This window comes from Odontesthes bonariensis, chromosome 16 (genome assembly GCF_027942865.1).
Source record: "Odontesthes bonariensis isolate fOdoBon6 chromosome 16, fOdoBon6.hap1, whole genome shotgun sequence".
NCBI classification, from domain to species: domain Eukaryota; kingdom Metazoa; phylum Chordata; class Actinopteri; order Atheriniformes; family Atherinopsidae; genus Odontesthes; species Odontesthes bonariensis.
Genome location: NC_134521.1, coordinates 10,440,441 through 10,450,194, shown reverse-complemented (window position 1 = coordinate 10,450,194; position 9,754 = coordinate 10,440,441).

The following is a 9,754-nucleotide window of genomic DNA, read 5'->3' as shown; positions in this document are numbered from 1 at the left end:
GTGTTCTGCTGGGAGAGGTGAATGAGAGACATCCGGCTGGGTCTGATTTTCAGAATAAGCGCTCTTCTCATGTTGAGCCACAAGCAATGCATGTACTAATATAATATAATATAATATAATATAATATGAGATCAAATAAAATAAAATAAGATAAAATAAAATACAATAAAATAAAATAATTTAATATAATATAATATAATATAATATAATAATATGAGATAAAATAAAATAAAATAAAATAAAATAAAATAAGATCAAATAAAATACAATACAATTAAATTAAATTAAATACAAATAAAATAAAAAAAATAAAATAAAATAAAATAAAATAAAATAAAATAAAATAATTTAATATAGTATAATATAATATAATATAATATAATATAATATAATATAATATAATATAATATAATATAATATGAAATAATCTATGGAGAGGAAATGGGTGGACAACCAATTCGTATGTTGTTCAACATATCATACAATGATTTTTCATACAACTGTTTCTTGCTCCTAAATTCTTGGACTTTGGAGTATTTGGAGTATTAGTCCTACAGAGTAGCCCTCCAAACCATATCCCAGATAACAAATTATTTTTTTTTTTCAGACATTGCCCCCATTTGAGGTTTTCTTTTGGCCCTCATTGTTGACTCGGGGTTAATCTGGCTGCTCATACTCAGCCAGAGATCCAACAAACGTGGCCCAGATCCACATATTCTCATACATGTTGGGTGTTTGTGCTAGTCTGGCCCTCACAACACTTGCTTTTACTTTTGTTAAAGCCAACGTAAGACAGTTGCGCCACATCTGGCAGTTACACACATCTTATAACCAAGTTAGGCCCAGTGCCAAAACTTACCCAAAAGTAGGCCAAATTGGGTGCTTATACTCTGAAAGGAAAGTCAAGGAACCAGATTTGTTTAAACTTTTGGAATATTCCGCATGTTTTCACATGCCTCAGATGCAAGTTAGTCTGCAGACAATATTCCCAAAGACGCATATATGAAGCTGTACATATTAAACCTATTAAAGGATTGAGTAGAAAAAAAATCCAAGATTTAATTTTGGACAAGAATGCAACGCTGGAAGATCAAAGGGCCAGTCCTGATTTTTGGCATGAAGTGTCATGAATTACTCTTTGATGTGTGGGTTGATGTATGGACACGGTCTCATGTCTCATGCTTTAACAGACTCTGTAAATGGAGAATAACCACACTGAAACCACAAGAAAGTAACCACTGCGAGCTCCTGATGATGAAGGCTTGAACACAAACTGTATTGTTGTTATGATCCAGCAGATGGCAGTCATGCGACATTTTTACTCTCCTGTGTATTGACTTATTCCTTCCCCAACACTGTATTATTTGTGGGCTTATTATTTATTAAAGGGTGACATTTTGGGAGGAATATCAGGCTTAGCTGCAGCATATTTTGTGGATAATTTAACACACAAAAAAACTGCCCTCACATTTCAACATTATTGGACTGTCTGTTATCATGCTGGTGTTTACCGTTAATCCGATTTTTGCTTCTCACAAAGCCAGTGAGTGGGCTGAGCTCAGTCACACATTTACCTCTTTTTGAGAAATCACCCTTTTTTATGATCCAATTCTTAATAAATGCTGAGTTTAGTATCAACTATGAACAGCCACAGATTTAATAAATCCCTGAATTTCATTGACAAGTATTAAATTAGACTAGACTTGTACACAGCGTGGTGCTCTCTGTGGTTCTGCTTAGGTTCATGTGTCTTGTGAATTATTTCCATCCTCTGGAGAAACACGTGGCTGCAGGTTATGGCGTTTTTCAGTGAAGGAATTTATCTCTTTTGACTGTGTTGGGAAACTTGTTCGACTTTTGGAAAGTTTTCACAAGCAGCTTTTGCACCACAGTGACAGATTGTGTTTGGAAAAAGTTCAGTAACTGTAGAGAATCAGCAGGATGTGGGACAGAGTAAAACTCCTCCCTATAATCGTGTCTCCAGTTATAGGCCTACGTTTATGCTTATTAACGTTTGTTTGTTACGACTTACGTCAACCACCAACATGCTTAAGAAAATTTCAAGATAGAAAAAAATCTAGTAATTTAGTAGAGATGCTAAACTGCCCTCATATCAAAAGATTTGTAACATTTCATATGATTAAAGAGCTCTTTTATATAGTACATCCGTCTCAGTCGAATCGTATCCTGACAGAAGAGAAGGCTCGTCACAGTGATCTAACTCACGTTTCGCTTTCATTTTTTAATGATAGTTTTTCACCCTGATCCACCGTAAATGAGGCCTTGTCTCACCAGATGTTTTTACTCCCATTTCTTCTCTTTAGATAACAGTTGTTTTGTGGGTAAACAGCATAGAAGTGTGAATCGAACCTGGCCTGCTGCCGTAAAAACCCTGTTTTCTGCGTGCAGAACAGGTGTCTTGGAAACCCGACAGAGGGTTTGTGTTTTATTGTGTGAATCAGAAAAGCAGGGAACACAGAAACCGGCTTTCTATGAAACCACTGTGGTTTATTATTTTAAGTTCTTTTCAACAAGTAAATACTGGTTAGAGTCGTCCATTAAAGTACAAACAAGGCTGACTTGAACACTTTGAATTGCACCTCTGCTGCCTTCTTGCCCAGTCCCCCCCCACCCCCCTTTTTTTTTAATTCTACCCCTATCACTTGGAGCCTGGATTAGAGGTTTTCAGTGTATCTGACATAATGAGAGTTTCAGACTAATGCCACCCTTCTCAGTCCTAATGGTGCTGCCAAGCTGCCAGCAGGGCATCTGAGCAGCAAAAAGGCGTATCTGTGGACAGAGCATTGCTGGTTTCCTTTAAAGGCCCCTCCTCCCCGACAGAACAGGCACAGTGCTCTGTCATCCTCCTCCAAAAGCCCCTCATTAGAAAATCTGCCGAGCAGACAAAGCTACTTGAGACACAATGGTGACTCCCCACATGGTGATTTAAATGAGCATATAAAGGCAATCCAGGTCATGTACTACTTTTTTTTTAGATTCTCTCTCCCTAATTGTGACTTGTCCACTGAGCCATTCTCCGACACGACCCCCTGTTTAGCTTAAATCACGTCTTAAACACAAAGATAATATTATTCAGGCTCCCACATGACAGCATACAGTTCAGTCACGTGGATGGTTGACATGTTTCCTCTTTTATAAAAGCAACAAATCAAATAAACTGAAGAGAACGTAATGGGGTGGACTGCGTATGAAAAAGAGTTTCTGAAAACACGGTGAGCTTCTGTGTGAGCTACCTTTCTCGTGTAACGCTCATCACAGACTTCATGAAGAGTCTACCGTTGATTAGGCTCAGAATAAGCCTCTCCAGATTTTTTTTCCTGCCCATGAATAAGCTGCCATGGCAACTGATGAGGCCTTGTTTAATGATGCTAACATTACAACGGGGGTCTGTCCTGCTCTTCTCTAACACCACCATCACATCGTCAGGAGTCACGCTGCCATCAGGCTCTGCGAGCACGAAACCCCCCCACCGGGATGAGGAAGGTTAACTGCTCTGATTTACTTCAGCCACATGTGATTGTTCTGCTCCGGACTTTTATTTGACTACTTTCCAAAATGTTAAGAGAAGCCAATTTTACTTGTGGAGTCGACCTAAAATCTAAAATCTGAACAGGATGCAGGTGTTTTATGTGAGATGTTTACAGTTTTTCCTGTTATAATTTACTCTGTCAGGATGCTGATATAAAAAGCAATAAGCTGCTCAGGGGGACTGCAGTAAAAAATACAGATGTGGTGATTTGAAAAGGCAATTATATCTGTTACCTATAGGAGCAGAGTCCTTCCAGGATTTTATGTTCCCCATCTCCATGTAATTTTAATGGAAACATAAAAAAAATATGTCCTCTGGCTCTGTATCTGCTTAATATCACATCAGCTGTTGTGAGATGTCATCCAGGAGGTTGGAGTTATGGGTCCATAACAGTTTTAAAGTCACATTCCAATAAAAAAAAGGGACTGTCGTTATAAAATATCTTACATGAGTTGAGTCCAATCTGACAGAAAGGGGAACAAGGGACTCAGTGTGGTTCATTTTTTTTGGTTGTCTTATAACTACAATTCCATTTGCAGGGGGATACAAGCCATTTCTGGACCCTGATGATAGCCATACAGTAAACCACCCTAAACTCACATTCTACACTTATTCACCCAAATACAAACAACAGATGTTTCTGGAGGAATTATAAACAACGAGGACTTACAGTCCTTCCAAAGAAGCCCAAAAAGATTAATAAAACCTCCCCAAGTTATTATTATTTGCATGACATAACACAGAAAACTTGGTTCATTACATGACTTTGGCTTTTCATACTGTGGTATTCCCACTTTTCCTCAATAGAACGGTTCCTCACATTGCCATATGTAAGTGCCATAACATTTGTTGTGCAAACACACTTTTAACATCAGCATCTTTCTGTAGTTTATATGTAGAAGCCTCGCTCCACTGTCTGTTTTCTTGAATGACTTGCTGCTATCAGTTGTGTGTTTTGCCTTTAAGTGATATTTTAGACTGGAACTACTACGCTGAGAAGACAATTCAACTTGGCAGTGTTTACAGATGACTTTAGTTCTGTCGACTCCGCCGTCTGGAAGAACTTTAAAATGAAAATGGCCGAGTAAAAGTTCCGTACCCTTCTCCATGTTTGGTGGATCTGCCGATTACTTTCTTTTCCGGTTCCACAGCAGACAGCAACAGACTTTTACAATAATAAAATAAATGATAAAACGGGTGCTTTGTGGCGTAGTGGGTTGAGCAGGCGCCCCATGTACAAGAGGCTATAGTCCTCGCTGCAGCTGGCCCCGGTTCGAGTCCCACATCAGACGGTCCTGTGCTGCATGTCGTTGCCCCTCTTTCTGCTTCCTGTCTCTCTGAACTTTCTTATCCATTAAAGGCACACAAGCCCCCCAAAAATAAATGAAAAAAACAAACAAAAAAAGAAAAACCTGCATTGACGCGCGATAAAACGTTCATCAGCGTTAAATAATCAACGAGTTAACGCGATAATAACGAGTTAACTCGCCCAGCCCTAGTGTTTAGAGAAAACTTTTAGATACTTAAGTATCAAGCAAGTGATGAACACATAATCAGTTTCATTTCAGATGTGTTAGCTGGACCCACAACACTTCCATAACTGTATTAATACACTGATTGTCCATTTTTTTGATCATTTCATTGATATAAACCCTCAGGTTAACCCTACAAACCCTCATGCAGTGCACACACTGAACCATCTCACTGATCATTGTTTTCTGGACTTCCTGTCACCAGAGCACAAGAATTTTCTCACCTATTGCCCTCGACCTGTCAACCTGTTACAGTGCCCCCCTTTGTCTTGTAGGAGCCAGAAACAGCCTTTGAGGGCATCTCGGAGCAGCTGGGTTTGAAGTGCCTTGCTCAAGGTCATGTTGACAGTTAGTGCAGAGGGACAGCGACGCCGCGTCTCCTTCGCTTCCTGCACTCAGATTTAGCAGCTTACCAGGGGATTTAAAATGATGGCTTTAAAGTTTCAAATAAATTCTTAAGACTTGTCTTGCTGCGCAGACTTTAAAATGACAGTTGCAGATTAGTGAGAACTGCTGAGGGGAAGATTTTCACTGTTTCGCAGCTTCGTCGTGTCACGATTTCAGCCAACTAAGTCTGATCTGAACGATGACTAAGCTGTTCTTCACCACGTGGGTTTAAAACTTTGTGAGACCAACTCGGTTGTTACATGATGTAAGATGGAGTCACGCTTTCTTTTTTTAGTAAAAACGTCCAAACTCTTTACTTTATAGTGACTCCATCAGCTCGACTGGCCGGAATACAAAACCAGTCAAACGGGCCTTATTTATGCTGATTTCCCTGAATTAAACAGGAAAAGATTTGTTGAGGAGAATCTCCGCTGTTTGGGGATCTATATATGGGAAACCCTGCTTGGCTTTGCAGTCTCTCTGCAGCCCCACTGTGTTTCTGGATGTCCACCTGTCTCTCAGTGGCTCGGCCACTTTGGGCCTGTCTGCCAGCTTGTGGACATCTGTTTACTTCCTCCTCCATCAGTCGTCATGGCTGCAAACCCCCCACTATCCCCACTGCAGCCCCTCCTTTTGCCGGCCGGCCCTCCCCGCCCTTCTCTCGTGTTTCCCCCCCAGACACCAGCTGTGAACCACTAATGCTTATCCTGCAGTCCACCTTAGGCAGTCCTGTCATAACCACAGTGAGCAGGCCAATGGTCTAATATTCCCCCGTATGCACTAGTTTGGTGTTACAAAGACTTGAAACTGGGTTTATGTCCAAACCCGTGAATAAAAACAAGATAGCTTCCAGAAATTGTGCATATGTTTGAATGGAGGAGAGATAGGCAAATGCTGCTTCAGATACATCCATTATATTTGACTACCACACTGCTGTACAGCTATTCTTCGAGCTACTAATGACCATTTGATGCAGAGTAATGCAGGAGGTTGCTCTGTACTGCTGCTTCTTGACCTCAGTTCTGCATTTAATACTATAGATTATATCATGTTGGTTGATAGCTTGATCTAACTGAATTAAATTGGGTTTTTTTTGTCTGGTAAGTTATCATATTCTGTTGCATTACTGCAAGAAAACCATCTGAGTAGACAACGAGGGAGGTGCTGTCAGATGTAATCAGTTCCTCTTAACATAGAATTTAATTATGAAGGATGTTGAGTCCCGACACCGGAGTTTGAAACCAGTCTCAGATGTTTATGTTTATGCATTTAGACGCTTTTATCCGAACCGACTTACATATCAGGATATAATATTACAGCTAACATCAAAGCTAACAATAAGCTACATAGAAGGAAAAACCCCAGTCAGGCTCTGTCAGAGGTGACAATGCAGGCATAGAGATTTATATTGTTATCTATTTTCTCTTCACTTGCTGTTTACTTTTGATTTCAGTTGCTGTTTGGTTAGGTTAAGGCAACAAAACGACTTGGTTTGGGTTGGTAAAAAATGATGGTTTGACTTTCAATACAAACATTCACGGCAATAACCCTCTGCACTGATTTTCTTTGCAGTGTCCTAGAATGAGAAGGAGCTTGTTTCTTAATGATATGCCATCCCAAAATCTACACTACTCCGGGTTACAGTTATGTCACAGTACAAGGTGATAAAAGCCCAGGAAAATATTAGAAAAACTGGTTTAAAGGCGCCATTCTTGTTTTGGTTTTTTTAAAGTATTTTTTGGGCTTTTTGGGCCTTTATTAGATAGGACAGTGGAGAGAGACAGGAAGCAGGGGGCAGAGAGAGGGGGAACAACATGCAGCAAAGGGCCGTCCAATTCAGGACTCAAACCGGGGCCAGCTGCAGCGAGGACTATAGCCTCTTGTACACAGGGCGCCTGCTCAACCCACTACGCCACGGACCACCCCGTAGAACAGTGTCTATGCACAAAGTAGGCAAAGAAATCAAAAACCTCCGCTTGTCTTGTACACACGGATACACTGAGACAAACTGAGCCCAACAGTCCTTGATGTTTCAAAGTGACGCTACCTCAAAATGACATTTTGGGATTCAGTAGTTGTTTCTTTACTGATTTTATCTCATCAGTGAAAACAACTCGCTTAAGGTTGGGCCTTTAAAGAACTCCATGAAGGTAAGACATTGAAAACAGCATAGGTGACGCTGCAATAACACATCAGAATATCAACTTCCTGGTTTAATGATCTTTTCGCCAAACCAGACGTCCTACAAGCGGCACAAAAGAAACAAAAGGATTCGTGTTAATTAGCTCAAATACAAAGGTTTTTTGTTTGTAATGTGATCTAAAATGTAAGCCTAACAGGGATTGGGATGAGAACTAATCCTGCAGGAGATGCAGGCCGATGGTGAACAGTCGTTGTTGGTTGGCACATCAAAGGATCAGCCGGATAAATATGAAGAGAACCGGTTTTAGACGGATCTGAAGTCCCTCACCCTGTGGTTTAACCTGAAACCAGACCAGAATTCACCTCAACAGAACACGCAGCAGAGCCCTCACAAAGTGTCACACAATGATTTCCCAACAACAAGGAATTACGTGACCAGATTTAGAGCCGCCGTGTACATCTTCACTCTTGGCATGATGCTCCAAGAAACACAGCACCTTGCCGAGAGCCAAAATCCAAATCTGCTCCTCTCCCATAAACCAGCGCCTGCACTGACACTTTCCTTTCTCTCGCCTCTGTCAGGCTGCTCACAGCGGACAGTGGCTCTCAGAGAGCTCCCTGAGGGAGGTGTGGAGCAGCCAGTGATCAGAGTGAATTAGAGTTATGTGTGACATGCAAAGGAGAGGCTCCAGAATGTGACAACAGCTGAGTTTTAGTGGAGTGTAGATTTTCCGCCTGAGGGGAGTAAAGTAGATGATAAAGAAGCTGCAGCCTGCTGTGAAAAGGCTTCTTTTGTTGCCTCAGCCCTGGTATCCATCGGTCTCTTTTCCTTTAAAGCTGTGGGATTCTCGCTGATGTCAATGATAAGTAAATAACTATATCTAGAAGGTTTAAAGAATACAACAACTCACACGTCCTGAAATCTGTGCCGTTCAGGCCTCATTCAGAAGATGAACTTTCTGGAACTTTACTCATTTACTTCGTGGCTCGGTCTTTGAGGCCCAGAAGTCGTTTCAGCTCAACAATGGAGTTCATTAGCTTTGTGATGTTTTGCCTCGTGTTACGCTTGTTCTTAGCACATTTTAGCAGGATGGGAGTGTCATGTGACACGTCTGAGGTGCTACATCTCACCTTTCCTCTCACCTATTAACCCGACTCAGAGTATCAGTGACACTGATACTGCACCCAGCTTTTTTTTCTCATTAAAACAAACCTCTGCAGGTATGAGGTGACCCAAGTTCTGTGAACTATCCTGACCCAGAGGAGCAGAAAACAAGATGGACGCAGTGTGTAAATCTTTTCAAATTTGTTGCTGTGCTTTCAGAGGGTTGCACTAAAAAGCAAGTCCAACAAAGCCAGGCCTCCTTTTCATCAGAAGGCTCCACTCAGAGGTGCTACTGCTGCGGTTGTGATGTTTTCTTCCTCCTTTGCACGTCCACATATTTTGACTTTGACACAGACGTTAACTTTCAATCCTTTTGGCCCCGATGACATTCAGATGTTGTCTCGTGCTGGTTGTGCTGTCTCAGATATCATCAGGATAATAACTGGTGACAGGATTCATTCCTAAATCCTAGTTAGGTACCTAACTTACTGCACGTACTCTAGCACTAGTTATGCTCTCAGCTGTTTGGTTTTCGAAGGAAATGCACTTATGATTTCTTGTGACCTGAAGTTCTTTTGCCTACCGATGTGGAACACACTTATTGTAAGTCGCTTTGGATAAAAGCGTCTGCAAAATGATCGTAATGTAATGTAATGTAATGTAAACTCTGAGAATAAACCACTCTGACCAAGGTATGAGTCCAGTTTCTGTTACCGTGGTGATCCAGCCAGGTTAACGGCACTTAAAACTCTCTCAGACTGAAAAGTTATGTTGTTTCTAGACGTTTTTTCTAAAATGTAGTCATGCTTTTGGTGTGTATCGTCTCCATAGTGATGCAAAAATCAACCAAACATCAGTTTCATTTTGGTAGCAGTCTACTTTCCCACCATTAGATATTTTATCACTTCCGTTGTCAATTTGTGCAAACATGAAATTACCTTCTGAAAAGTAGAATTCAAGACAGAATACAAGAATGATGCTTTGATGCTGTGGGAATTACTTTCAGACTACAGTGCACGTGTTCTGTCAAAAGAAACA